The 27,914-nt window shown below is 36.0% G+C and overlaps 1 long non-coding RNA gene across 2 annotated transcripts; it reads left to right on the forward strand.

The window, feature by feature from the left end:
• Positions 1–27,034, forward strand: LOC129143638 (uncharacterized). 2 transcript variants are annotated; one of them, XR_008547293.2, is made up of 4 exons: positions 1–158; positions 1,255–1,294; positions 20,379–20,446; positions 26,442–27,034. It is a non-coding gene; the product is annotated as an uncharacterized LOC129143638 (long non-coding RNA). The 2 variants fall into 2 exon arrangements; XR_010155711.1 differs by lacking the exons at positions 20,379–20,446; positions 26,442–27,034 and adding an exon at positions 3,118–3,199 and having other exon boundaries at positions 70–158.
• Positions 27,035–27,914: the final 880 nt, after the last annotated feature.

Genomic DNA, 27,914 nt, shown 5'->3' on the forward strand with positions numbered 1-27,914 from the left:
AATCTGAAGCTATCTATCTTCCCAAATGGAATGTTATGCAGACCTCTTGTCCTCCCTCCTGCTTGTTGTGGCAGAGATTTATACTTGTAATCTCCCAGAACATTTGAATTAGAGATGTGAGTCCCGATGCCAACTGTCTACAGGTTGAAATTATAAAGGTAAAAACTCGGTCCAGCAAATCTTCCTCTCCTTTCACTCCAGAATTCACTTTTCTTAGTGCCCAAGTAATATTTATGAGGCTCTTGTTATTTAGCTGTTGTATTATATTTATGTTAAATACATTTCTACAAATTCTACTGCATTTACATTTATTATTCAACAAGACATCACAATATGATAGCAGATAATGATGAATCTCCAGATAATTCTTACCACTAAGTCTTCAGTTGTCTAAAGTCACACACACACACACATACACACACATAGAGTCAGAGTTTGGATTACCAAATGAGAAATAATTCCTTAGTGTGTGCAGTACTTTTTGCTCTCAAATGTTTCTTTTCTTCACACATACTTATTTGACCCATTCAGCTAAAAGCAACATGCATCTTACTAATTCTATAAATGTGTATACTAGAGTTCTTACCTTTTTGAAAGATTAATTAGTACAGTCATGGCTAATTATCTGTAACTGGTTATATGGGCAAGGCCATTATACACAGTGAACATTATAAAGATAATCATTTTTTTTTAGCCTCTCAGCACAGGTCAGGATAAAACCGTAATATCCTTCATAAATAGGAACACTGGCCATCACTGGAGAGTAAAATGACCACTGGTCCAGTCTGGTAAATATTCATTCATGGTTATGGTCTTAAAAAGTGTTTAGGAAATAAGAGAGAAAAAAATAGGAAAAAATCTACAAAAAAAAAAAAAAACTCAAACACTTACAGACTTGAAGAGTTGCTCTCAGATCAAAATATCCTGCAATAATCTGAAGTAGAAAAGTATCATAATGACCTAAGAAGGCTCATGAAAATGTTTCTCATCATAGTAGCCCAGAAGGACTGATTTAGAATGTTGCCCATGGATATCTGTTTGCTTGCCTGTGTAAATAAATACATGTATAGATGGGGGAGAAATTTGATTTTAACACATAGCCTTAGTGTTCAACTTTAAGTTACATAAGATGGGTCTGGGGACATTATCTTAAATTTGGATTTCTGAAAAATATGTAGGTCTGGCTCTGAAATCTGAGTTTTAATCCATATTCTAAAAATTTGCAAACTAAAGCTTCCTCTTTTTTCTTCACAGAGGCTTAGGCACATCATGTTGAAGGGAGCAATTTGGGAAGGTAGGCAAAGCTATAATCAATCAACCAAGGCTGCTGAAAGTCGGGGTGAATAAATACTCAACAATCAGTCTATCTAATGTACATCAACCCTAACTTATTATAAAAGATTGTTAAACCTTTGAAAGGTCAATGTATACACTGCTATCTATCACAGGCGGGCACCATTCATTATGTCCTGTCAGTGGCTCTCCACTGGCCAACCCTTCAAGGTGTCAAGCCGAGACGCTCAGAGGCCATGTGGTCATGAGGGCCCAAGCTTCCTCCCCAAATATAGTTTTTATTTTCCATCTCATTCTATTGCCTTGCCTTTTTTCTACTTTGGTTTCTCTTCCTGCTTCCCTCAATTTGGAAGTCTCTCATTTCCCCATGAACCACAGACATTCTTCATTAACCAAGTTAAGGGCCATGCCTTTTTGGGGGTTATTCTTTAGCTATTCATGCCTCTGCTTTGTGAATTCCATTTCAACCAATTTTTGTTTTCATTTTTATAAATGGTATTGTTGTTGTTGTTTTGTTTCCTCTCTGCTATGTCTTTTCAGCCATGAAAGATGCATCTTCTACTTTTATATTCCCCTCAATATCATATATAGCAAATGCTTTATAAAAATTATAATAAAGCAGATTTTAGGTTTTTTTGTTTGTTTGTTTGAGGTTGCTTATTTTTTATTTTTTATTTTTTTGACGGAGTCTCACTGTGTTGCCCAGGCTGGAGTACAATGCTGCCATCTCGGTTCACTGCAACCTCCATCTCCCAGGTTCAAGGAATTCTCATGCCCCAGCCTCTGGAGTAGATGGGATTACAGGCACACATCACCAAGTTCAGCTAATTTTTTTGTATTTTTAGTAGAGATAGGGTTTCACCATGTTGGGCAGGCTGGTCTCGAACTCCTGACCTCAAATGCCTTGGCCTCCTAAAGTGCCAGGATTACAGGCCTGAGCCACCACACCTGACCATAAAGCAGGTTTCTTAAACAGCAATCTGTAGACCAGCCTTATAGGAATTATCTGAAGTGTGTGTGCAGTATGCACATTTCTGGGCCACACCCTAGACTTGCTGAACAAGAAACTATATTTTTAAGCTAGAAGGGAGACACATATATGCCCTGAAGTTTGAAACCAATTGACCTAGAAACATAGTTTCCCTAAGCAGTCCAAGCATAAGAATCATTTGAGGCAGCTGTAAAAACTACACATTCCAGATCTCCGTCAGATCTTCAGAAGGAAAATCCCTAGAGCAGTAACATGGGAATGAGCCTTTTTCACCCCACCCTGGCTCACTAGATCATTCTAACCATGAGGCAAGGTGATGAAACTTTCTCTAAACTATTAGTAGTGCTTTTCCAAATGGATAAAAGCACATTTTGCAGAATAATGTAATATAATTATTTTCTCAACATTTTGCCTTAGTTATAATCAGTTTCATAATTTAAAGCTTTCATAGTTTGAGAAATGTAAGCCAAAGAATAATGCATTTGTTTTCTAAATTATTATGCCCTGATTGAGTTAATAGCCTTGTAGAAAAACTGCAATAGCATAAAAATAACAAAATTTGCAGCTGCCAAAATTTATCCTACCTTTGACATTTATGGACTGGTGGGCGTGAGAAAGTTATCAAATCCCTAGGAAATTCAGTTTCCTCTTTAAAAAAAAATGGGGACCATGGTACCTAACTTGCAAGAAAATAGATGTAGCAGACTACAATGTGAGCCACAATGCTTTATTTATTCAAAACTCTAAAATTCCAGCAAACTGAGGGAAAGTGTGAAAGGTTCATGGGGCTGGCCGTAAGAGCCTTCGTGTAACTCTTGGTTCCTCTGTGCCAGCAAACAGAAGACTTCTCTTCACAAGACCACTTGGTAGCCTATGTGGATTGACTCTGCATTACAGATCTCTGACTTCCATACTGGTTTGTGGCTGCAATAGAGGACTCTTCACCTCTTTCTAACCCTCCTCAATTGTAGAAAAATGGAACAGCAACATTCTTAAATGCTCATGTACCTTTATTAAAGTATTATATTTGCAGTGATCATTTAATAAGTAGATAGGCTGAATATTTTATAATCTTTTCTGAGCCAATTGTTTGTGTGTGTTTTGCTGAAAATGACCTTTTTAAAAAATAGCCATAATGTTTATAGAGCACAAAATAATAAAGGGGAAATTAAAACCACCTAATGAAAATCACTATTGCTGCTTTTAAATACGTTTCATTTTTTTCCTAGAAATATGTATTTTTGTCTTTTTTTAAATGGAAAGATATTACATAGTGATCTTTCCCTAACGTTATATCATGTGCATTTCTACATTCATTCAAATAGTCTTTGAAAAATGATGGCTAATAAATACTTAACATTTCTTACTGTAACAGTTGCATGGTTTGTTTAAGTGCTCTTCTATTATTGGACATTTTGTTTTCTTCTGTTTTACTATTATAAAGAGTTTTAAAATGCTCTCCCAACATAAAACCTTGATTGCATCTTTAATTACCTTCTTAGAAGTCATTTCTAGAAGTGATATTACTAGGACAAAAGGAGGAATGTTTCTTAAAGCTCATGATATATATCTCGCAATTACTTCTCAGAAATGTTGCTAATTTAAACTCTATCATTTTCCCTCCTACCCAAGAAGGAATTTCATTATATCCAATATCAAAGCATTAATAAATTTTTAGGTTATTGTTTAATAACCCCTAAAGAAAATTTCATGCTTTAATTTGTATGTTTTTCATTAATATTAAGTTTGCTCTTTTGTCATTTACTTTGTTTCTGTGTTTTCTCCTTGTCCCCTTTTTATAATAAAAAGCCAGTGTTTTCTCAGTGATTTGTAATCACACTGTTTATTTGGAGAGTAAATCCCTAGCTATATTAGTTGAACATGTTTTTCCTAGGCTGAAATTTGCCTTTAAATTTATTTAGTTAAAATATTAATATTTATTTTGATAGACATATTTTTTCTTCTTTTGAACATCTTTGAAACATTTTATTATAAACATTTTTAAACATTCATAAAAGTTGCAAGAATTGTACAGTGAACACCTGATATTTAGGACTTCTATTCTTTAAAAAATATTTTATCATTTTCTTTATAATATAGCTAATCATCTACTGGAAATTGTTTTCATACTTGCTTATAGTCAATTATTTTTCCTTAATCCCACTTCTCTGAATTTAATCAAAAGAAATATTTGCTAAAGTATAAGTTTCATTCAAAGTAAGTTCTTCATCTGCCTTGCCTTCCGATGTACCCCACTATCTGGAACAGGACCTATCGCACTGTAACGCTCACTAAATAATTGTTGATTGAATGACTTTTCTCAATGAGGGGAAATTTTTCCTGCTCTAGGAGAATAAAGATGACTCTTTAATATGTTGAGGCCTCAAGACTTTAAAATCTACTTGGTACAAAGAAGCATAGCATACTCTAGAACCAGTAAGAGATAACTGGCTTTTTTAATCAGTATGCTAAATTTTTCAAAATGTATGCCTTAAAATATGAGAGACATCAAGTATCTTTTATCTACAAATAAGCAAAGAACTTGTGGACAAACTGTCATAATTTCTGGGTAATGGTTTGCATCTTTTAATGGCAATATCCCATACCTGGGAGAGAATTAGAATTCAAAACATTTTCAATTCCTTCCCGAAAATGATGAGCTAATGTTGAAATGCCTATGAAGACAGAACAAAAGAAAATGTTGCAGGCTAAGGTATCTGACAAGAATGGAGAAAAGTGTGTCACGGATTGTAAAATTTATCTCATTGAGAAGGGAACAGAAAAATGATGCATGATACTTCAAAAGGGGGAAAAAAGTCTGTCATGAAGCTTCTGAGTCCAGATTGTCTGGATGAGCAGAAATATTAGAAACAAGCTAATTACTGTCTGTCTTTTACTCTCCCAGTTAAAAACAAAAGGGAAAAAGAAGCCTCTCGGTATTTCCTACGTGTACTAATGAAAAAAACTTTCATTGTTCCTTCCTCAGGAGTTGTGGAGCAAAGGTAACTTTATCATGTGGTTGCAGTCATAATCACTTGTGAAACTTAAAATAATGATGCCTAGACACTATTGCAGACCAATGAAATCAAAATCTCTAAGGGCTGGGTACGGTGGGAGGGTTGGAGGCATTGATATAAAATTTCTGCAAGTCATCCTAATGTACAGTTATGAAAGCAAAACATTGGAAGAAATAGTGCAGCAAGGAAGGCATGGACTAGTCAACCTTGTAGAGTGTTAAGTTCTGTTCCAGAATTTTGTTCATATACAACCATCATTCAAATGGGAGCAAAGAGAAGAAAATGCTTTCCAAATATTTCTGATTTCTGCTAATTCTCACCCAAATGCCAGGTTCATGCATCATTTTTTGTGGAAAAGGGTAAGGGAGGTGTTCATCATGAGTCAGATTTTTCCTTTGTATGTTAAGTACTGCATAGGTTAAGCTGATACGAGTTTAAGGAATACTTTATTTACATGAAACAAAATAAAGCAAAAATAGGAATAAAGCACCTAGACCAGGCTCTAGAGTGTTTTGGTCTCTAACTTTTCTGCTGTTGATGTTCTGCAATATAAATGAAATCAAGTATTTGGAGCTGTCCTGAAAGAACAGATTCTAGTTAAGGGGGCAATGAGGGAGAGCATTCTTCTATAAATTGACTTTCTAAATATATCATGTTTTTCATAAGCACTTCACAAATCTTGACACATTTCTTTGAAAGTATATTATCACTACTTTATAGGCAAGGAAATTGTTTTGGAAAACAGAGCTGGGATTTGAACTAGCATTGCCTGATCCTAGTGCCTTATGCTCTTATAATTACTGTTTTCCACATTTACTTAACCTTTTATCAATTTTTGACATTTAGAGCATTTCTCATTTCCAACAATTATAAAATTGTTGGATGGTTTCATGTCTGTATTTTCTTCCCCATGTTTGGATTTACTTCTTTGGAACAGAATCTCAGAAGTTATTCGAGACTGTGACAATGTTTATGTTTTTTTTTTTACATATTGCCAAATTGCTTGCAAAGGAGTTGTACAAAATTACAATGCATCCAGAAAGGTATGATAGCTAGGTCTCAAGAATATTTAATTATTTTCAATTTAATAGGCAAAAATATATATATTTTATCTCATTTCTTAATTTTCATTTGGTTTATCGGTGAATCAGGGCATTTCCATGTGGTAAGTTGATTTGCTTTGTCCATTTATCTATTGGAATCTTCATTTATGATCTTTGATATGACTTGATTTGTAGAATTCTTGAAAGTTGTAATGTATGTTTTTTGTGGCATTATGTTCAATGCCTGTCTCTCCAGATACACAGTAAGGCACCTGAGAACAGATCTTGTACCTGTTTGGTTTATTTTTGCTTTCTGGTACCTCATACTGTGCCTGGAACATAATATGTGCTAAAGCTATACATGATCAGAAAGACATATTTCTTTCCCCATATATGGGAGAACAATACATTAGATTTTTTATAGTGTTGATTTTAAGGTTGTTTTGAGTGGTTTAGGGCAGTACCAAGGCTAGTCAGTAACCTTCGCAAAGCCATTCATTCGTAAATGAAATTGTCACTGAAGAGTCATAAAATTTAAAAGGCAATTTGAATGAAATGGGAATAATGTAGAAAATCTTCAGGGAAGAGGTGAGATCTCTTTACTGATAAGACCTTTTCAAATGAAGAAAATAGTTTTGTGGTATCTTCCCTGTTGGGGGTTCTGCTGATAACCTTTTATAGGACCAAGTGGAACAACCCATATTAAGTAGGCTGTAGTGGACTCCTAATTAGTCCAATTAATGTGATGGCTTTAATTTGTAAGAGATCTAATGGTTTAGAATCTGATTTCTTTGAAATCACTCCTCTCTAGAATGTAAAACAACAATGAAAGGCAGCTAAAGCAGTCCTGGAGTGGCTAAGTACTGCATTTAGTTATTGTATTTCCCACCCCTTCCCTCTTTAAAGAGAAAATAAAAGGTATTTTTTCCTCCATATTATTCCCCCTGGCATGCTGCCTTTGTTAGGACAACAGCAGCCAAGAGCAGATTTGAAATGACTCCTCGGCATTTTCTTAAGATGAGTCCAGTGGAGGCTCTTCAATTAGTAGTGGTCATGTGTGCCGGGGTCAATATTCCAGAATATTTAAGTTTTTGCTCTTTTCTGCAGAAATAAACATTATTATTATTGTTGTTATTAAAATCCAAAAGGAAACTATAATGTCTGAGGCAAACTGTTCTTGTCACAGCCTGCTATTCCCATGAGCCGAGAAGCATCACAATACATTGCCTGCTGTCTCAACCCATGGAAAGTCTGATTAGCTCTCTAGCAATCTGATCTCCAGAAATCGCCCTTTCCTTACTATCTCAGCACCCTTTCATGGAAAACAGTATGCGTGCTGCTCTCTTCAGACTCCACTGTAAAATTTTTAAGCCAATTCCCATGGGATTCTGATGGTTTTTATGTAAGTAAAGGAACCAAAGATTTTCAATGAGAACTATTGAGCCCGACAAAGGCTTACTGATTTATGTAGTTACCACCTGAAGTAAGAAAGCCACTTTGATATTTAAAAACCATTCTAGGCCGGGTGCAGTGGTTCACGCCTGTAATCCCAGCATTTTGAGAGGCCGAGGTGGGCGGATCACAAGGTCAAGAGATTGAGACTATCCTGGCCAACATGGTGAAACCCCGTCTCTACTAAAAATACAAAAGTTAGCTGGTCATGGTGGCACGTGTCTGTAGTCCTAGCTACTTGGGAGGCTGAGGCAGGAGAATCGCTTGAACCTGGGTGGCAGAGGCTGCAGTGAGCCCAGATTGTGCCACTGCACTCCAGCCTGGCAACAAGAGCGAGTCTCCGTCTCAAAAAAATAAACAAATAAAAATAAAAATAAATAAAAACTATTCTAAATTAAGTGGCTGGCCTTCCTTCCTTCTTTCTTTTCTTCCTTCCATTGTCTTTAGCATATGTTTTGGACAACTTCATGTGAATAAAATGGAAGCACAATTGGGAGCCACCATAATAACGTCAGTAATCTGGCAGGAAATTTTCTATATTAGTGATTAATAAGCAATGTATTTTTAATGTCCAAAGTTGCATTTGGCACCAGTGTTTGTTCAGTGTTTCTAAAACAATTATTAAAACTAATTTTAATCATTTAGAACTTTGCTGGTTAATATAGTAGCTACTAGTCACATGTGGCTATGTAGCATTTGTGACTAGCCCAAACTAAGTTGTGCTGTCAGTATAAAATACAGACTGGCTCTTGATGACTTGTTATTAAAAACATGTAAAATATCTCATTAGTATTCATGTTTATTGCATGTTGAAAGGATAATAGTTTATATACATAATTAAAACATCTTATGAAATTCATTTCACCCATTTTGCTGCTTCTTTAAAAATGTGACTTCTAGAAAATTTAAAATTACATATGTGAAATTGTATTATGTTTATATTGGATAGCACAAGATAGATATATTTAGGCTCTAGCCCTGCTGGAGTTCCCCACTAACAGGATGATCACAATTCTCTATCCAGCAGCACAATGTGAGTGGAATTATGCAGGTAAACGTGTGCTAGTCAGTTACAGAGCTAGACCTCAAGGGGAGCAGATCATAGGCTAAGGAAGTAGACCTCTCAATTCCCATTGCCTGCATGTCCCAGTCTTAGAACGTTATCATCCCTACCATCGCAAACATTTAAGTCTCCAGAGGCAAGTTGATCTGGTCATAGTCTGAGCCTCAACCCTTCAATCTTTAATCTGCACTCTGTGACCAATAAAAATTTTAGAATTCTCAAGCAAGAACTTGAATACTATTTTTGGCATTTTTAAAACAAAAATCTGTAATGGTTATTAATTGATGTAGGCATGGTTGAATAGACAGTTAGTTTTCTTTGAAAACCTTTGCCATTGAGCAAATAAATACTTAAACCAAATTTCATCAAAGTGCAGTCCTGCTGTAGCAGAATCAAATGCAATAGTTGTTTAAAATGCAGATTTCAGAGCCCCACCACCAATAATGATAATTTGGTAGGTCTAGACCAGGGAACAGAATCTGAGTTTAAACAGCATCATTCTAGTTATTCTCATGCAGTCTAAAATGTGGGAACCATCATTTGAAGCTACAGTTGTTTTCCTTTAATTGTTCTATTTTAAATAAGTACATTATATAGCAAATATACTGTCATATCATTATCCTATAAATTTAGAGGTTAGGGGTATCTACCCAGGAATATTTGGTTTCTCTATTACTTCATTGTGAGAACCTGAACACAATTTATTGTCACAGTTTCCCAACAAATCTAAAAATTTACTGGTGATATTATTTATACTTCTAAAGTTATTTAATAAAAAATATTTAATTAACATCTTATTCTATTATTTGATTATATTCCTAAAATGTAAACTTCTATGATAGCTCATACAGTTACAAATATCAAGCTTGTAAAGAACATATTAGAAAGACTCATTTTTGTTGATGGGGAGGGAATCCCAAGAATTTGCCATTCCCTGGAAATATATTCACCAGGAATTTCCTAGAATTTATGAAATCATATCACACAAATTTCCACCCATGTCTACCCACTGGTAAACTGAGGAGAGAGAAAAATCAGTGATTATTTGTGGATTAAAAATGAGATACATCAGACAGCAACATGTCCTAGGTATCAAAACAAATCAGAGAGTATTAACCTGGAGTCGTGTCATGTAACACAGAGGAAAAAACAGTGCATCACGTCGAAGCCTGGATTCTTGTTTGGAGTCATCCACTAACAGTGATGTGGGCATCTGTTTCCTCATCTGAAATTTAAGACTGTGAGACAAGATGATACAGAGACATCCTCTCAGTTCTGACAGTCTGGGTTTTTTATCCACACTTGCAGTGATATAGACCTATCAGGATGGACGACTGGAATCCTGACTAGATTGAGTTAGATTTAGAGCATCTCAGAGATAAGCCTGCGTGTGGTCTCCTTACAGGATAGCAAAAAATATTGCAGGGCACGCACATAGGCAGGAGTGTGAGGTTTCTAGAATGTCATGGCTGCTGCAGGATAAGGTTGAATTGTGGGTCCTGGAAAGAGGTGACCAGGGAGCTCAGCTGTGACTGAGGATGAGGTGATTAGGGGACAGTTTCTGAGTCAGGCTGCCTGAGGTAGGGGAGAGGGCCTGAGGGCAGGGTCACTTCCTGGAGCATTACCAGTCCTGAGCATTACCACTTAAACATCAGAGAGAAAGCAAGAAAGGTGGTAGGTAAGTGACACTTCTCGATATCGCCTCGGGAGAATGGCTTTTGCTTTATTTTTCTTTTATTATTTTCAAAAGAAAACATCAGGAAAGCTAGTCAAGCCAGCTGCCTTTTGAGTAAACAAAGAACCAGAGTTCAGGGAGCAAGGGTGGCAGTAAAGATGGATAAGTCAGAGGGTAGATGTTTTTCTCTCAACATGAATTGTGAGAAGTTTCTCAAAACTTACATTATAAATAAATGATAGTACTAACATTTTTTCTTTTTTCTTTCTTTTCTATTGACTGACCATGAAACTTCTGTCTCACAATTCCTCACCATTTTGCCATGAGGTTTTCTCCTTCCCCTTGCCTAGGTTCAGAATAAAAGATGCCTATATATTAGGTCCCGCCAGAAAAAAAGGCAAGAACTCACGTGTTAGTAAAACATTTAATAAACCTCAGCACACACTTGGCCAAATTCCTGGAAGATCAGAGTTGCATCCCTGAAATTTCTTTTTATCTTGATCCAGTTAACTGCCTGTTTAGAGTAAATGATGTGCTCCCACGTTCTTCATACTGTCCTCCCCATATAAGCATATACACGAGAGGATTATACCTGCTCTCCGGAAGCTTATAATTCAGACGTTATTACCCCTTTTGGAAGTATTCTCTGGGAAGCTCTTTTCACTAATGTTCAATTTCAACAATAGTATTACTATAATAGCTAAGTTTCATTTAGTGCTTAGTGTGTTCTAAGCACTCTCAAAAGTGCTTCATATATATTTAATCATTAACTCTTACCATAACTCTATGCCCTAGGTAATATTATTGTCCCCATTTTACAAATAAGAAAACAAGCACCAAGAGATGTTAAGTGAACTTGCCTAGAGTTACACAAAGAATAAGTGACTGAGCCACTCATTGAAATGCTGCTCTTGCAAGAAAACATAAAATTGTATGATGGTGCCACATAACACATACTTGACACGGGCTTTGAAGGCAGAGAAGCCTGGGTTCAAATAAAATTCAGCCACATACTAGCTGCATGATTCTAGGACAAGTTACAGAACCTGAGGCCATCAGTTATCATCTGTCAAAATGGAGTGAATACTTATAAAGGTTACATGAGGGTCAAAAATAATGTATAAAAGGAGCCTGGTACATAGTTGTCATTCAAAGAGAGCTGTTGATGTTATTAACATTAGTTGACTATGTAATATTACTTAAAACTCTTACTTCCTATTTTTCTTCCTACTGCAATAGAGTTTCTGCCATTTCTTCTCTCTGTGTGAAGTTTTTCTTCTTCCTCGGTCTGTAGCTGGAATGTGCCTTTCTGTGCCAAGCCCACTGACTCATGGTGATATAGCCCACAGAGCAGGGTGCAAGCAATACAAGGGCCATACCAGGCCACAACATATGTCTGAGATTCCCAGGACAAGCTTTGTTCACGGCATGGGAGAATGGCTGGTTAACTTAATCCCAGGGTTGCATTCTCCGTAATGATACATCTCAGGCCATCGATCCATGGCTTTATTTTCAAGCTTATTTAAGCAGGAGCTATAAAAAACAGAGCATCATGCACGTGCAATATGGAATTAAGCCTCACACTCTTACCACTCTAATTCTCTTAGATACCTATTTGTTTGTCTTGACTTTAGAAAGCAGAATTCAGTAAAGAAACTAATTGGGGAATATTTTTTAGGGTTATAATCTTCCATGTAATGATATAAACGATTCTGTGTAGAATTGCTATCTTGCTGGTGAGTTGTTTTCTGAAATAATGTGCCCAAAACAGAAATCAGCATTGTTTTTTTGAGGCAATTCACTGTGGCATTGTGGCTGCTGTGAATGTTCTAGAAATTGTAAAATACGCTTTTGCAAAAGTAGAGATGGTTTTAGTTTTCTTATATCAATAAGCAGTAGGATTAAATGTAACAGGCTTATGAGAAATGAGGGAAATATTCAATGCATTTTGTGATAAAGAGCAAAGGAAGCTCAAAGCTCCTTCAGCCATAACGACATCCTTGTTTCTTCTTCCTTTTCCTTTCCCAATGTGTGTATGAAAACCAGGAAACAAGGGAGAATCAAGTGCTGGGTTGGGTGAGGTTAAGAGAATCGGGTTCTCTTCACATTTACCTTGGACTTTTCAGGAACTTTCCTATAATTCATTTAAGCTCAATAAGTTCTATTATCTTCTTTGGTAGAGCTTGTTGGGGGGACTATAGTAATCCTGCCAAGAAAATGTTATCTTGTTCCTCAAATAATGAAAAAGTTATTTGTATAAAAGCAAGGTTCATAATGTAAAATCTAAGTATATTTGAAAGAAAAAATTTCTAAAATATTTGAGTCTCGAGTAAATTCCTTGAGCTTCACACCATACAACTTAGTTCTTGGTAAATTAAAAGTAGGGCTTCTAGTGATTTGCATAAAAACTCTCAAGAGGAGGACCTCAGATACATGGCTTATCAAACTGGCACTTCATAGAGTCTAGGCCATATCAGATCCTTGAATGCTTGCTTCTTAATAGTAACTCCTATATAGTTTCTAAGGGGTTTCGGCTGTCTATATTATGAGGAGTGCATGTTTTTAAGAGCTTTACAGGGGTCAGGAGAATTGGCTTCTCTCTCTTCATTTGCATTTAACGTTCTAAAAGTTCTTAAGCTGGAAATGATCTGAGAACGCTCTCTGGGACTCTATTTCTTAGTTTCTAAATAATCAAACCTATCATCAGTCAATGCACTGTTTTATCTTCCTTCAGGCAAGTTTAAAATATGTACATATATATGTTATAGAAGCTGTTTTCTTTTTCAAACCTCATTTTATGAGCCAATATGTTTGTTTCCCAAAGAAAAAAAAATGTTTGTTTTCATGATTTTGGCAGAAACAAATGTTTTCTTTGGGGCTGTTCAAATAGTCATTTTTTCAAGTTTTCTTGCTTCTTTCTATTGGGGGGAGCACCCCCTGGTGGAATACCATGAAAATGTTTGCCACGTGTTTTGACTGTAATATTCAATAGACAGATGTGTTTTGCAAATATTACTTTTACACTAAGCACACTCAGAACCATTTTGCCAATGTTAATGTCTTGGAAAATTCCATGCCTTCTTTCTAATTATCACCACAGTATTCAGAATGGGCTCCCTTGTTTTAGGTGTTACATAGTTGTGGTCAGAGATGCTGCAGCAGTCTCTCTGGGTCAGAAATGAGTGGAGAAGGGCACTCTGGCATTATGTTCCTACTTGTGGGAAAAAAGGGACCCTTTTCTCCTTTCCCTCAGTTCTTCCTTCTTTCCTTCCATTTCTTCCTGCTACTACAAACAAAATGGCATTTGTTGGAGGGTCTGACTGGGTGAGAAAACAGTCGGCCATGACAGTGCCCAGTTATAGGTAAAGCCTAAGGTACATCTCTTTCCAGAGTAACGTCCCTGTCACTGCAAGCTGGGGGAGATTAACAGAAAGGGAATTTGCTGGGAGATATTCTTAATCCCCCATATCCCCCCAAATATAAATTTAAATTAGTACTAAAAACATATCAGATTAATCAATAAGCCTGTAATTTCTGTATCTTATAGAGAAAAAAGTATCATCCCCAAGGTAACTGGAAAGGATGGGGCACTATTGTTTATCATTGCTATTGTGTGCTGAATTGTGTCTCCCCTCCTCATAATTCATATGTTGCAGCTCTAACTTTCAGCAACTCAGAATGTGCCTTTATTTGGAAACAGGGTTTTGCAGACATAATTAGTTAAGATGAGGGTATGCTGGGGTAGGGTGACCAATGTGACTGGTGTCCTTATAAAAAAGGGAAATTTGGACACAGACAAACACACAGAGAACACTATGTGAACATGAAGGCAGAGATTGCAGTAATACATCTACAAACCACGTTTCTAAGAAGAGACCAATCCTACCAACACCTTGATTTTGAACTTGTAGCCTCCAGAGTTTTCAGACGATACATTACTGTTATGTAAGCCACTCAGTTTGTGGTACTTGGTTACAACAATCCTAGCAAATGAACCTTCCTCTGAACTCAAGTGGTGGTCCCTTCCCCCACATAACCTTTCTGAGTAGAGACCAGTTTTTGTAGCTGCTGTTGTTTTAAAGTAAGGACTGAAACAGTTTACTGCCTCCATCAACAATTGCATCATGTTATGCAGCCTGTATTTTCTTAAGAATGAAAATAACGTTTTCTTTATCAAAGCAAGCCAAAATGGACTATAAATTATACAGATGTTTCTTGGTTCACAGAGAACTATAATTCATCTGGAACCAAGTAGGAATGGATCTCCATATTTTTAAATTTTTATATTTTTAATTTTTGTGGGTACATAGTAGGTGTATATATATATATGTGGGGTACATGAGATATGTTGATACAGGCATACAATGTATAATAATCACATCAGCATAAATGGGGTCTCTATCATGTTAAGCATTTATCCTCTCTTTGTGTTACAAACAATCCAATTATACATTTAGTTACTGTTCAATGTACAATAAATTATTATTGACTGCAGTTACCCCATTGTGCTATCAAATACTAGATCCTAGTCATCCTATTTAACTATATTCTTGTATACATTAACCATCTCTACTTCCCCATGACCTCACTACTCTTCCCAGCCTCTAGTAACCATCCTTCTACTCTCCATCTCCAGGAGTTTAATTGTTTTAACTTTTAGCTCCCACAGATAAATGAGAAAATACAAAGTTTGTCTTTCTGTGCCTTGCTCATTTCACTTAACATAATGACCTCCAGTTCCATCCATGTTGTTGCAAATGACAGTATCTCATTCTTTTTTATGGCTGAATAGTACTCCACTGTGTATATGTACCACATTTTTAAAAATCCATTCGTCTGTTGATGGGCACTTAGATTGCTTCAAATTATTGGTTGTTCTGCATAGTGCTGTAATAAACATGAGATTACAGACAGCTCTTTGATTCACTGATTTTCTTTCTTTTGGATATATACCTAGCCATGGGATTGCTGGACCCTATGGTAGTTCTATTGTAAGTTTTCTGAGGAAACTCCAAACTGTTCTCCATAGTGGTTGTATTAATTTACATTCCCACCAACAGTGTACAAAGGTTCCCTTTTCTCCACATCATTGCCAGCATTTGTTATTGCTCATCTTTTGAATAAAACAAGTTTTAACTTGTTTTATTCAAAAGAGGTAAGATCATGTCTCATTATGTTATTGATTTGCATTTCTCTGATGATGAATGATATCGAGCACCTTTTCATATACCTGTTTGGCATTTGTATGTCTTCTTTTGAGAAAGTCTATTCAGATCTTTTGTCTATTTTTTAACTGGATTTTTATATTTTTTCCTAGAGAGTTGCTTGAGCCCCTTATTCTAGTTATTAATCCCTTGTCAGATGCATAGTTTGTAAATATTTTCTCCCATTCTGTGGATTGTCTCTTCACTCTGTTGATTGTTTCCTTTGCTATGCAGAAGCCTTTTAACTTCACGTGATCCCATTTGTCTATTTTTATTTTGGTTGCCTGTGCTTATGGAGTATTACTCGAGAAATTTTTGCCTGGCCCAATATCCTGGAGAGTTTTCCTAGTATTTTCTTTTTGCAGTTTCATACTCTGAGGTCTTAGATTTTAATTCCTTAATCTACATTGTCTTGGTTTTTGTATATGGTGAGAGATAGGGTTCTGGTTTTTACTTTTCTGCATAGGGATATCCAGTCTTCTCAGCACCATTTTATTGAAGAGAATGTCCTTTCCCCAATGTATGTTCTTGCCACACTTGTCAAAAATGAGTTCACTCTAGATGTATGAATTTGTTTTTGGGTTCTCTATTCTGTTCTGTTGGTCTGTGTATCTGTTTTTACAACAGTATCATGCTGTTTTGGTTACTATAGCTGAGTAGAGACCAATTTGAATGATCTCTGTTACTACAGCTGAATAGAGGCAAATCTGAATTGTCTCTACTGAGCCACAGTAACTTCCCATGGTCCCCAGGCCATCCCATGGTCTCCTGGCCAACTACTTTCAAAAGCACTTAAGACAAAGATGGAAGGTAGATAGCAGGTTGGATGCTGGGCAATATGGCCAGTCTCCCAAGTCCCAAGTGCTTCTTCCCCAATACAAAGTCCTAACAATAACTTTCACTGCCACTGCACAGAACCTAAATGTAATGGCAAAACTGCTAAAGAGCTCAGAGTCTCTCTCCATGTTCTGTGTTCCCAATAACCTGAGTGTGGTTATTCTAGCAGGCAAACAAAATAGAAACAGAGATATGTGTCACCTGAAATACCTGTGTTGGTTGGAGTTTTCTTCAAAACTCTTCTACCTGTCTTTGATACAGCAGTTCATTACAGCGAGTCTCATCCTCTACTATACAAGGTCATGATTCTCTTGCCCAAGGGACTGTCCTCCATGCTGTTCCCCAAATAGAGCAAAACCTTTTCCCCATTTGATTTGCTCATTGTACAGTCTGCATCCCCCAAAGGCATTCTCTGTTGGACATTTATGGAAATCCACTTCATCTTTCAGATCCAGCTTGAGTCCAGCCTTTTACATGAAGCCTTTCCCAGTCATACAAAACCACATCTATGTCTGAATTCCTGTGAGACTTGTTGACTATGCTTTAGCCTCTGTGAAATTCTCTCCCACTTTAAATAGCAAAGTCCAATAAAAACAATGGTAACTCATTCTATTTCAAAGGTACAACTTACAGTATATTTCAGGCTGCTGTGGATACAGTGGGTAAGCAATACAGGCTTACTTGCTAAAATAAAATGAATAATACTAATTATTTTGATGGATATCTGTCTCCAAGTTCTATATATATATGTGAATAATGATTTTTAATTTTTTATTAATGAGTTTTAATTTGCACTATGTCATATAATCCTTACAGCAACCCTGAGAGATAGATATTCTTACAATAGCATTGATGGTTTAGAATTAGCTAAAAGGTAGTCTAAAACAGCTTCAGAGTATTAGGATTTCAGGCATATGATCCTCACAAATTGGTATTTTGTAGAAAAACTACTCAAGAAAAGAAGGAAAACTCTACTCAGAGAGGAACTTTCAGCCTTCAGAGTTGTTTTTCCCCTCTTCATTTTTCTTCTCCTTTCATTTAAATTCCTGGTTAATGAAAACCCCACCTCACTATCATCCTTCAAACAACTATGCAGATTGCACTTGTATTTTTCATCACACGGTCTGTCTTAAACAGCTCTCCAAAAGAAATAAAAAGAATTCTGTGCTATTTACTTTTTTTTAAGCGATGAAACAAATAACAAGGAGAAAGAGCCATCTAACAAACCTTCACCCTAGCAAAATGCTGAGCTGCTTGCAGCTACCAGCCAGTTTGATTAAGGTGTCATCCCTCCTCTTCATTTATATTTATTATTTTTGGAAGACTTTTTTTCCCTTTAGTGTTTGTTTATCTTTTCCAATTTTTTAAAAGTCATGAATCATAGTTTGATTTACAACCTTGCTCAGGGGAGATCGGCAACTCTAATGAAGGAGCCGTCTGCAAGTGTAATTAATACCTGCCAGACATTTTACCACATTAGCGTGCCAGTATCCTGGGCTGGGGAAGAATGAAGCCGGGAGACACATGCACCGAGCTATGCAGCCACTCACACAGTGCATCAGCAGAGATTAGTGATATGAAGTGGGAGGGTGCAGAGGATCACCACCCCACTGGTCAAGCTCAGAAGACTGGAAGAACAGGCAGGTGAGAGGAGCAGAGAGTCTGAGAGCCTGGTGAGGAAGATGAGCAAGGTGCATGGAGGGGGGATGTGGAGACAGAGACACTGCGTGTGGCTGATGGATCACTCCCATTTAGAACACAAAAATAAGGCAGCTTGCCAGAGCAGTTTGGGCCAGTTTCATTAAAACTCTTCATTCATCATACTGAAATGGGGCAGTATTTGTTATTGCACGGGTGCCGTTCTAGCACGAAAGCTATTCCAATACTAAGCAGTAATTCAAGAAAGGCGGAGTAGCAGGTGGGAAAGGAGACTGAAGAAAGGAAGACCAGCATGCATTGGTGTTTGCCCCATTCTCTCCCTCAGCCCTGCACCCAGCAGTACATAGGCATGTGGAAAAGGCATAGAACCTCCATCATGGTGAAGAGCCAGGAACCCACATTCCACTCTAAAGCCACTCCCATGGGACAAAATAATCAGAATGATCATCATCTGGCTTCTCAGTAGGGATGTTATGGAGGAGCAGCTGCATTTTCATATGTGCCTTAATGTGCTCATGGAAGAATAAGTTTTCATAAATATACAAAAATAATTATAAGTGTGTGTGTGTGTGTGTTTGCGCAGAAAGGTGTTCCTGCCCATCCTTAAGGTGAAATACAACTATGAAAATGGTTAAGATGATAGCACCCTAAAATTTCCCCAGTTATTTTTGTCTTCTTCATCATAAAACTCTTTTGTTTGCTTTTAAATACCTTAATGGGGAAGAGAAAAGACAGAATTAGATTACAATGTAAAAGGCCTGCACTAATAATTGGGTCTAACACTGGTACCGATACTTCCTTATACCCGATTACACAGACGAAGAGAAAAGAAAAAAATAGCTACACAAGAAAGGCCTGACCATTGTTTCTCATGCATCAGTTGCTGCGTCCCTGGCCATGCTACGCCAGTCTTTTCTTGGTACAATACTCACCCTGAGATGTTTCTGACAGTCAGATTATGAAAGCTTATGTAGTAATGTTGTAGGTGTTATAAAATGAACAAACTCCCCCACAGCTGTAAAGACATGACTGGCAGTGATGTTCCAAGATGAGGAGTGAACTGCATATATCAAACTTGTCTCCAGCCTTTTGATGGATTCTTTGTTTGCTGCCTGATGATGCCAAGACTGCATCTGGAGCCAAAGCTTCGGTAGTAGCTAACGGATAGCATGCATTGTTAAATTATACAGAGAACTGCTGTGGAGGATTGCGACTATAGTAGTTCATTTTCCAGGATTGAGGTTGGCATCTGAATAACACAGAATCCATTTTTCAGCTTGGAATACTGACCAGAAATATGGCATCTCATATGTGATATGAAGAATTATTTAAATTGTGTTCTAATTTTGTTCCTTAACATTAATTCATCTCTCATTTATTTACTTATTCAGCAGCAAGAGTGTTTCTAATGACTGTAGGGCAAGTTGTAGGCAATGGAGATGCAGAGATGAATAAGATACAATTTCCCTGCCAAAGGTGTGCATTTGAGTTATGTTTACAAATAAGATATCCATAATAAGTGACATTAGAATGATAAAAGGATTCTATGAAGGAGACTAAGTGCTGACAAAATATATTCTCACAGACACACAAATATACACAGTCTGTCAGCTTATGGGTGTTGCAACTATGAATTTGGCTTTAAATACTAACATCAAGAATACAATAGTCTGACCTTATCCATGGGGGATACTTTGTAAGACCCCCCAGTGGATGCTTAAAACCATTGATAGCAGCAACCCTTACATCCACTACGTTTTCTCCTACGCATACCTATCTATGATAAAGTTTAATTTATAAATCAGGCACAGTAAGAAATTCACAACGATAACTAATAATAAAGTAGAACAATTATAACAACATGCTGCAATAAAAGTTATGTGAATGTAGCCTTTCTCTCCAAAATATCTTATTGTACTGTATTGCAGGTAACTGAAATCATAGAAAGCAAAACTGTGGAAAAGGGGACTCTACTGTACTGCATATTATTTTCAACATTAAATTAAAAAAAAACCTCCACTGAAAACACAATCTCACTTTAGCCCTGCATTTGACTTTTTTGCTGTTTGACCTTTTCAAACCCTGAAGTCCAACTATCTTACATGAGACTCACCTAAGCTTCCCACCTCCTTTCTGTTCTCTAGGATAAAGCTGTTGATGAATGGCCAAAAAAGGACAAGTTAAGGGGAAAAATTGGAACCAAAGAGCCCAGGTAATTATTAGACTGAATAATTGCCTTCTGCAAAAATGAGTGTTGATTGTACATATAAATTACTAGTTAACAAAAAATATTAATATGTAGGTCCAGAATGAAAATTATAACATTCAAAATAGGTAATTTGGTGAGATGGAAATATGCCCTATAAGTCAAATGTTAAAAAGCAAGGTTATCATTCATTTGATGTCAACTGATTAATTATAAACTCACTGTAGCCTAGAATAGCTCACTAACAGGAAAGCAGTGGCTCCATCAGTTTTCCTTATCACTGTCAAAAAATAACTAAATTACCATAAAAGAGTGGCGCCTCCATGTGAGGTTTTCCTGGCCCATTATCAAGCTGCCCAACAAAATATATCTACTTGTCCTGCTAGACATAACCTCAACCATTTTTTGTTTATTGTGGTTGGGGAGGGTAGAGATGGTATAAATAAATCTATAGAAAAAAACCCAAGCCTTACATTAGCTAATGGTTTAACCTTCTTAGAATTTCCACTTCTGTCTTTACAGATGTGGATTTTCTATATATCTGAAAAAGTAAACCAAAGAAAAATATATTAAGCTTCCTTTCTTGTCATGCATAAGTAGCTTCCAAGGAAATAGCTAATACTCAATGAAATGGACAAGAGACACAGTAAGCAAGGTAGGATAGGGCTTAGAGAAACATGCTGAGTTAGCATATTTCAAATTATTAAATTAGATTGCCTTTTGGAGGAATCTATCTGCTACCCTACATGAATTAAAGATTGACTAGTTATAGGACGTAGAAGATAAAAGAGAACTAACATAGTATGCTTTCAGCCTCTGTGATATGCCAGGAGCTATGGACATGCTACCTCATTGATTCTTTTATGACATATTTTAAAAGGTAGGCATATTCCATTTAATAGGCAAGAAAATTGAGGCTTAGAAAGTTTTAGTAATTTAATCAAATTTTTACAGCTAATAAATGATGAAGTTAAAATGAAACCTCTGTCTTACCTACTCCACTCCACAGTTTTCCTCCCTAGAACACATTATTTTAACATTTTAACTGTTTGCCTATATTGGAAGCAGCAGGGAACACTGAAGACACCTGTACAGCCCTGAAGAACAACTCAGTTTATACACTGGGTGTACACACACACACACACACACACAAATTCACATAAACATGCTCCATCAAAATGCAAGCTGCATAGTCAAAAACACAATGGATTGATTTACTATCAATAGAGATGTGTCAGACTTGCTTTAGAAAATCCTTGTTAAGGGGGATTTTTCATCTCATTTTGGGCCACTTTTATTTTGATTGGCAATCTTATCTCAGCACTTTGGAGTTATTTCTCAATTCAGTATGCTTTACATCATTCTGCAGCCAACAATGAAGACCCATCTTTTAAATAAGATGAACAGCAGTATTTCATGTTACCATAGGTTCAAATCTCAGTGCTACTACCTTTTATCTCAGTGACCTTGAAAAAGTTACTGAAACTCTATGTCCCAATTTCCTCATTCATAAAATAAGAATAATATTAACATACTTACCATGAATGGTTAATACACGTAAAATACTTAAAAGGGTGCCTGGTGCCCATTTAGTGTGATATAATATTTTGCCTTTATTGTACTGATAACATAGATAAAGCATATAGCCCGGGGCCTAGAACTGAACAGGGGCTTAACAGTTCCTATTTTCCTTTCCTCATATGAAAACACATAGTCACTTTCCTTCAGAAAAAAACTGTAGCTGAATTAAGTTCATTCACTGTTCAATGTCCTTTTATTTCTTCCACTCCTCTAACTCTCCAATATCCCTACCTTAGATTTTTACTACTCTTGGGAAACACGTATAGTGTTATTTACATATGCCCTCACATATCCAGAGAGTCTAATTACTGCCATTCACGGGCTAACCCTGGAATTCTGATGGATTCATTTTATGATAAAAATAAGAAAATATATCAGTATAAACCCCTGCTTAAATTTCACTGAGTCTGAATTACAGTAAAAAAGAAAAAGAAGAAGAAAAAGGTAAAATGACAATCGCTGAGCTGGGAATTATCTTAAATCTTATCCTCTCCCTTTGGCATCTGATGCTTAATAATTATGTGATGGAACAGAACAGACTAGGCTCTGTTTAAATATTTACATTCTAAGAATTTTTTAAATGATGAACATCATTTAAATATATTTCTTTATTTTGAGCTGAAAATGTCCTCTCTTCCATTCATTGGCCCTGGATTTGCCTTCCATGGAAATAGCACCCATGGTTGTTTCTGGTATTTGTAGTAGATGCTATGGTGATTCTCTAGACCCTCACCTGTAGGAGAAGAACATTCACTCCCCCACTACTGAGTCTCTCACTAAGATATCAATTGAGTCTTCCTTCAAAGTCACAACCTTTCTGGGACAGCCTTTGCCTAATGACTGGTCTGTGCAGGGCCATAAAGTCCTGGCCCCTAGCCCCATGAGTCCTCTGTTATAAGTAAATTGTGGATCAGCAACTCTCTCTGCCCAATCATGCCGCCTTCACTCTCCCACAGGTGTTAAACTCAATATCACTTTGAATGAACTTTGGTCTTTGTCTCAGAGTACGCTTCCTATGGAACTTAATGAGTAATAGTGTATCTACCACTTTAAGTTTAAATTGCACTATTTCCAAGACCTAATACATTACTCATTTGGTTTTTCACTTATTTATCTGTTCATTCATTCATCCATTTAGTCATTCATTTCTTCATTCAACAAAAGGATTTTGAATAAGGTTAGCATATATGTATATGGTAACATGCTGAGTACCACAGCGACAGAGAATGTCCTTTCCCAACCCTTATCCTGATACAGCTTACTGTCTACCAGGTAGGATTGGGTAAGTATAACAGTACACCAACCATAATACTAGGGAGAAAATAGTGCCAAGACAGAGAGAGAGAGAGAGAGACAGAGAAAGAGAGAAAGAAAGAGAGAAGCAAGCAAATTAAATTCAATAAATAAATAAAACCAAAACAAATTACCATCGAACATCATCACAGGTGATATGGTTTAGCTGTGTCCCTACCCAAATCTCATCCTGAGTTGTAGCTCCCATAATCCCTACGTGTTGTGGGAGGGACGTGGCAGAAGATAACTGAATCATGGAGGCGGGTTTTTCCCATGCTGTTCTTGTGATAGTAAGTAAGTCTCATGAGATCTGATTATTTTATAAAGGGCAGATCCCCTGCACACACTTTCTTGCCTGCCACCATGTAAGATGTGCCTTTGCTCCTCTTTCGCCTTCTGCTATGACTGCGAGGCCTGCCCAGCCATGTGGAAGTGCGAGTCCATTAAACCTTTTTTTCTATATAAATGACCCAGTCTCAGGTATTTCTTTGTAGCAGTATGAAAATGGACCGATACAAGAAGGATGTATGTACTCACATGAGTGTGCTAACTTCTTAAAGATATAACTTTCTATTGAATCTTTTCTACTAAATCCTATTACTTACAGTAGTCTTTTTTCCTGCACCCATGCCATTATTTTCCTCCCCACCTGCAGCTCTTTATGGATACCTTTTCTGTATACAACCTTAGACCCTTATCTACCTTCCTAGCCCCTTACGATTTTCAAGTGTTTCAAATTTGATTTTATATTGACACCTTTCTTTCCCTTAAGCTTCCTACTAATCCACTTTCTCCCTTTGGTACTTCTTTCTATATCATCTGAAGTTTGAAGAGAAATGATATCTCTAATGAAAATCCCATGAGGGAGAAGGTGATAACAAGTCAAGCCTTAAATCTCTGCTCACATCTGCCAGAAAGTTGTAGTAAAATATTGTAGTCTTTCATTGACAGAAGAGTTTAAGATTAAAATCCAATGCTCATAAAATATACCAATTTTAGTAAAACCAACTAACATGACACTAAGTTATATCTGTTGAAAAAAATTCATTAATGCAATGAGTTAGAAGTATAAATTTTAAAATGAATAAATGAATAAAACTAATTCAATAGTCCACTCTAAACAGATTTTAAAGTATGATTAGCAGCATTACAGTTAAAATATAATGCATTTATGTTTGGGCTATAAAGTATTACGTGTAAATCATAGATGTCGATCAGGCAAATGTCATCTATCTCCACTGAGCACAAGATCCCAGGTTTTTTCCTTGATAGCAAGAGAATCTAGAAAAGAAAAGTGTCTAGAAAATGTCCACTGGCAATAATTTCACAAATCCCCCCCCCCCAAAATAAACTTGCAAATTCCACTGAACTGGTCACATAAGAAATATAAACATCTGCATAAACCTTTTAAAAGTATAGGTTATATGTTTTTCCTTTTGTTAGATTTTTCTTGGTAAATAAAAATAAAAAGTTTCTAACATTTGACTGAGATGCAGTCATCTTTGTTCTAGTCAATGATGAATCACAGGTATCTAGAACTGTGCCAGGTACCAAGTAGGCACTTGAATTTTGTGGAATGAATGAATAAATTCCATCTTGACATCTGTAGGCATATCCTCTGTCATTTTAAATATATTACTCAACAGAGTAGTATATTTGAAGTATATCCTTAGTCATTTATTCAATATTTAACAAATATCTACTGAGTCATGACTTAATGAAAGGTAGTATCTTGGATGTTAAATTCAGGTTTCACTCAAGGGGAGAAAGGTATTCCTAGTTAAGTATAATATCTATTAACACAATTTGAAACTGGAAGGTAGCACTTTAAATCTACTACTCAAAGTTCAAAATCATTAAACTTTTCTCCCGATTATTCCTACACAAGCCATTTTATTTTTTCCTCATATTCTCTGTGGCAATGCTGCTTCCCTGGGATTTTCCTTATGCTTTCTAATTAGGCGTCCAATTGGGTGTCTGAAAACAATCTGAAGTAGGTAACATGTATTTCAAATTACTTTTATCTCAAAGGAGACAATATTTTAACATTCCATTATTACATTATCATCTTGATTATTGAAGTGGCTGTTGTAATAGAGTTGTTTTATATTTTATTTGACCAAATCCAAATTAAAGAAACACAAAGACATAAAATGATGAGATATCCTTAAGGGATAGGGGAGAAAAGATGAAGTAGAGAATAAAATATAATAAAGTACATATTCTTAAATTAATTAAATAATTTGATACCTATTATTATTCTTGCCACATGAAATAATGGAATTAACTGGATAATAGTGAAGATTCCACTGCAAAAAAAAATTCTACTTAAAATTTTGGGTTCATAAGACTAGAGGTAGGTTTTCTTTCTAACAATAATTCTTATTCTGAAATATCAACAGCATGTGCAATGTAAACCAGTATAAATTTTAATTTTTTTATGGAAAAAAAATTTTATTTTTGAATGTGGCCTCTGATTTCATATCTGCACTGTTTTCTTCTTGCTACCTTCCAGTTTCAAATTGTGTTAATGGATATTACACTTAATTAGGAGTACCTTTCTCCCCTTGAGTGAAATCTGAATTTAACATCCAAGATATCACCTTTCAATAAGTCATGACTCAGTAGATATTTGTTAAATATTGAATAAATGACTAAGGATCAAGTGCATTGAATTATAACATTAAATATGGGTGGGTTACTACAAAAGGAATAAAAGATATTTTGGCTGATGTAATCAAAATTATAGTACTAAAATAAAGACCATGCATTTGTAACAGTTTGTATGTCTCTCATATTTCATACCATAGTTTAATAGTTACACTCTAGTAGTAAATACTAAGCTATTTTTACTCCTACTTACATATAGCTGTGTCTTCTATGTGTTTGCACATGCAGTTTGCCTGGAATGTCCTTCCTATCTCACCCCCGGCATCTGACTGCAATTTCTGGTCCTCCTTCAGATCTCAAGTTAGAAGTCACACCTTGAAAAGACTTAGTAGACACACCCACCCTTTTAGGAGGTTTTCCAATAAGGCATCATACTACCCTACTCATATCCCTACAAAAAGACTTGAACGACATAAGGAAATAAACTTTAATTATATGTCTTTCTCTTTCCCTTAAGATTGTGAGTTCCTTGAAAGAAGAATCTGTGTCTTGTTCACCATTGTTTTTCCTTACCTGTAACAGAAACCCTGGCACCAGGTAGGCAAGTCTTTGATAAATATTTCTGGATTGATTAAGTTGTATTTATTCATTAAATGTATGCAAATTTCCTTTGTTTTTGCTACTATCCTGGCATTGCATGTTACTTCCATGAAGCTGATCTTTGAAAGCAAAATGTTAACATCTTATGGCAGGTAATTTTTGCCTTGATAGCCTGTGATGAGTTACTGACTGCTTGTTAGAAATGTCGCTGCCTTGTTCCTGTTAGGCTTACAGCTGACATGTTGAAAAATTTATTCAATGTATAAAAAAGCTCTACAAAGATATTCATTGTATCACTGTTTATAATTGGGAATTGTTTGGATAGTCGAATAAGCTGTGTTACATCCAAACTATGAAACACTATGCAACAATTATGAAGAAGAAGGTAGATCTATGTCTTATAAAATAAATTGATATTCTACTTAAAAAAAAAGCAAATGGCTAAAAGATACTTTCAGTACAATACCATATCAAAAAAACTGCAGTGTATTTTCTGTGGTTACCATAGAGGTATAGTTATAACAGAGGCATATGGACATATGGAAAATAACCATAAAACTCATATTAAACTCACTTATGTGATCAGTGGCTACATCTAGAAAGGTAGAGAGGGGACCAAGAATAAGGCTTGGAGGTCAAAAGCGACTTCTTTGAAAAATTTTTTTTTTTTATGGATAATGTTTTAGTTTTTTAATAAAGAGTTCTTAGTTATAAAATTAATCTTAAACATGTTGATACTTGATACATTTGAAAGATAAAAATATATAACCTATGAACAATTATGTAAAAATATACTGTCCATGTATCAATTTATATAAAGGTAGAATGCTAAAAACAAAAATTTGGCCCATAGTAAACATCTCTAAATCAAAACATTTTCTTTCATAATAAATAAAAGAGAAGGAATTAGCTATATTCTATTAGCTCATAATTGTGTGGATAGTAGGATGAAATAAAAATGACTACATAAGTCAGAAACATGAAAACAGCCATTGATTTAGAATCTGTTGACATGAAGGCCACCCCGGCTCCACCACATCTTGAACTAGATGAGTCATAAACTCCAGAGTATCCATTAGGCTAACCTATAAAGTCAAGGTGGAAACTAGAGTAGTGATTCTCAAACCTACAAGTCATGATTCTCTTGGGAGAACACATACAAAAATATTATATTGAAGAATATGCTGTTATATATTGCTTCATAATAAATTACTGTGCAGATAAATGGTAATATGCAGCACATTCGTTTGTTTCGTTTTGTGTTTTAAAGCTTTCTCTTCCAGCAGACTGATGTGAATGGAGGCAGAGAACTTGTTTTAGTCAATGTTGTATCCCTTGCACTTTTCATACTATGTAGCACATTATAGATACTCAATAACTTGTTTTTAAT

Source organism: Pan troglodytes, chromosome 2, assembly GCF_028858775.2.
Source record: "Pan troglodytes isolate AG18354 chromosome 2, NHGRI_mPanTro3-v2.0_pri, whole genome shotgun sequence".
Taxonomy (NCBI): domain Eukaryota; kingdom Metazoa; phylum Chordata; class Mammalia; order Primates; family Hominidae; genus Pan; species Pan troglodytes.